Genomic DNA, 3,235 nt, shown 5'->3' with positions numbered 1-3,235 from the left:
CTTAAGAGAAAATTTCCTTAAATTTGGAAGAGCAAACATTAGAGAACTAGCAATGTTTCAAACCAGGTTTATCAGTAACTTAACATACCAAATAAAAAAGCCTAAATTAGTCAAAAAGACTTCACTTAGAAATTGAATCTAGGAAAGTTTGTTTTAAAAAACCTCAGGAAGTTCTAAAGCACATGCCTCAATAGGACCATTTTCATAACACTTAATATTTAATTACCTATTTAACCAAGGTGGAAATAAGAGATTCTACACAAGGTTATACAGTTAGCAAAACTTAGCTCCTTTAATATTTGAGGTTTTTTTGTTTCGTTTTGTTTTTCCCAAGGAATCTGGAGTCTTCATCTCAAGCATGAGAAGCCACCCAGGCGCCCTATTCTCATTTCTTATACCTTTCTTACACAACGCATCTTCCGGGACGTGGGGAGGGCGTGAGCCTGTGGGAGGGGCGGGCAGGGCCAGCGTTTCCCCGCGGGAACCCACGCGCCTCACAAGCAAGAGCGAGCGCTCCAGCTCTGAGATTTGGGAGGCCGCAAAGGGAGAGCTCGCGGAGAACAGGGCGCGGTAACGCCCACGCCACCTGCCCGTGGGAACCGGAGCGCGTGGAGCGCCGCCAGGGCTTCAGACCCAGCGGGTGGCGTGGGCGACCCGCGGCCGGGCTCCTCCGTGCAGCGCTTGGCGGAGCTGTGGGTCGTGCAAAGGGACTTGTAAGCTTCCGAGGCTTCGCCGCGGGCAGTGCACCTCTTTGTGGTTCCACACAGAGGCTCCCCGACTTTCCCAGAAGAGCTCCCGTGTGCTGCTGCCCTCTGGGCCGCTGAGCTGCGGCTTCTCTCTAGCATCAAGGCTGGTTTCTTCAGGCTTCCCTGTCTTAATTTTTGATGGCGCCGGAGATTCTTCACGCACGCCTGGCCTTGGGACACGCTGCCGCCTTGGGTGTCTGCTTTCCGGCCCCGCTTCGCCCTCAGCCTCCTCTCCTCCAGCCGCCTCTTCGGCGTCCCCCACGGCGAGCACGAAGACGCGCTCCGGGACGGCAGCCCCACATGAGTGACAGACTTGGGCTTTTCTCTCTCTCCGGGTGCGCTCAGAAAACACGCAACCACGGCGCCGCGGGAAGCAGAACCTGTGCCGGCCGTCCCTCTCCAGGCCCGCAGCGGGGCCGAGGAAGCGAGCCGCCGGAGCTCATCGTGTTGGTCACCTTGTGCGCCCTTTGTCCCCTTCCCAGGCAGGCGCATCAGAAAGCCTTAGTGCTGTCACATTCTTAATGCTTTTCATGGAGATGCTGCCTTCCCAAGGGCCTTTTGGAAGACTTGTCCAATAGAAACTCAGGGGCGGCATCCTTGTTACGAAGTCCGCCGAGTTCACAGGCAGCGGTTGGTCGCCTTGCTGTTTCTTGCCGTCGGGTACAGTGGTTCCGCAGGGCCACTAACCATCTGTGTCAACCTTCACAGCCTTCTTCGGCCCCTTCACCAGTTCGTGTCTCTTGGGGGTTATTCCTTCGCTAGCCAGTAGTCAGAGTCCAATATTTGAGAAGTGCTCTTAAGTAATCAAAGTCCTGATAAAGGGAAAACAGAAACTTTGGTTTTGTGCATAGAAAAAGAAAAAAAATTTTGTTCATACTTTCTTATCACGAACTGACCAACAATCCCAGAAAACTTTGTCTTTTTAACAGAGAGAAAGGCAGAATTCATTTCCATCTTAGTTTTGAGCACACATAGAATTCTTTCCCAACGTTTTCCCTTCACAAACCTTCTACAGCTTTCTTTTTCATTCAGATTTTGTCCTAAGCCTTTTCTTTCTAAATAACCAGTCTCATTTTAGGACAAAATTACTTTCTTTTACCTCAACAAAAACATATTTGAATTTCTTCTTTTTAAAAATATTTTATTTATTTGAGAGAGAGGGAGACAGCACAAGCAGGGGGAGGAAGAAGCAGACTCCCCGCTGAGCAGGGAGCCCGACTTTGGGCTCGATCCCAGGACCCCGGGACCATAACCTGAGTCGAAGGCAGACCCTTAACGACTGAGCCACCCAGGCGCCCTATTCTCATTTCTTATACCTTTCTTACACATCTCTTTCTTTCCTACATACAAAGTTGCCTTCCTTATTTCCATCAGTCTTAATTACATTTAGCAGAATTTTAACTCTTAGAAACCTTAGTCTCCAGTGAAAATTAAGTAGTAACCAACTGCAACCTGTCTATTACACCAGGATTCTGTAGGAGGCAAATTTATGAGTACATTTCATAATTTCTAAAAACATATGTTTTATACCACAATCTTTCAGTTAACTGTGTTTATTAGCAGACCCAAATGTCTTTAGTTTCTCCATATTAAGAAGCCAGAAACAGATAAGCCTGTGTTTAGCAATTAATATTTCAGTATTTTATGTAATTTGGAAAATAATTAGATATCTAATGAGTTCAACCCAATTTATCATTTAACTTAGCAAAAGTTTCAGGTTACCAAAGACTTTGAAAGCTCTTTGCCTTTTTATTTATTCAACCTACTTGTTCTTAACAATTACCTATGAAAACTTTGAGACAGACAAAAGCAACCATCCTTTTAAGTCATTTTTTTGGACAAATTGCAACAGACACAACATAATTTTAAGTAATAAATTCAGGTAGAATAAAAGCTGATTATCTGGATCATATTCCATGTAGATAACTCCAAAAACACGTTTATTTTTAATTAAACCAACAACAATAAATTAGCTTTAATACTGAACATGTTACATCTGTGTCTGCTAAAAGACCATTAATTTGTTGCCCACTGTCACTTTTTACCTGGGGCACCTGTGGGGAAATCTGAGGTAAGCAGTTTAAGTCCAGAGAGCCACTGGATCCCTTCATGTTGATTTGGAAGGTGCTTTATCTTGAACCTCATAAGGAGGGGACCCAACAATTTGGGGTGCTTTTCGCTCCTTGATAATGAGGGTAGGAGGAGCAGAAGCCGATGGCACCCCAGGCACCGAGGATGGTAGAGGAGCTAGCTATATGAGCGGTGCCCACAGTGGTGCAGAAACAGGAGGAGCAGGAGGTGAAGGCACAGCTGCAAGGATGTCACCAGAAAGCCTGGAGGCAGATTCAAAGCTTAGAGTAACACCCCCCCACCCACCCACCCCCGTCTGTCTCTGGGTCTCTCTCTCCTGCAAAACAGGTTTTTTCTCTGGTTGCTTTTCAGCTCTCTGCACCATTTATTTAAAATATGTCCTCATGGGCGCCTGGGTG

The 3,235-nt window shown here is 46.6% G+C and overlaps 1 pseudogene; it reads right to left on the bottom strand.

Annotated features, from left to right (window-relative positions):
* Positions 1–425: 425 nt before the first annotated feature.
* LOC112819636 (replication termination factor 2-like) lies at positions 426–2,857 on the bottom strand (annotated as a pseudogene).
* Between the last annotated feature and the right edge of the window lie 378 nt (positions 2,858–3,235).

Source organism: Callorhinus ursinus, unplaced genomic scaffold (assembly GCF_003265705.2).
Source record: "Callorhinus ursinus isolate GAN/ISIS: 27379988/994484 unplaced genomic scaffold, GSC_fseal_2.0 scaffold6, whole genome shotgun sequence".
NCBI classification, from domain to species: Eukaryota; Metazoa; Chordata; class Mammalia; order Carnivora; family Otariidae; genus Callorhinus; species Callorhinus ursinus.
The sequence above is the reverse complement of the archived record's forward strand: the minus strand, read 5'-3'. Positions and strand labels throughout refer to the sequence as shown.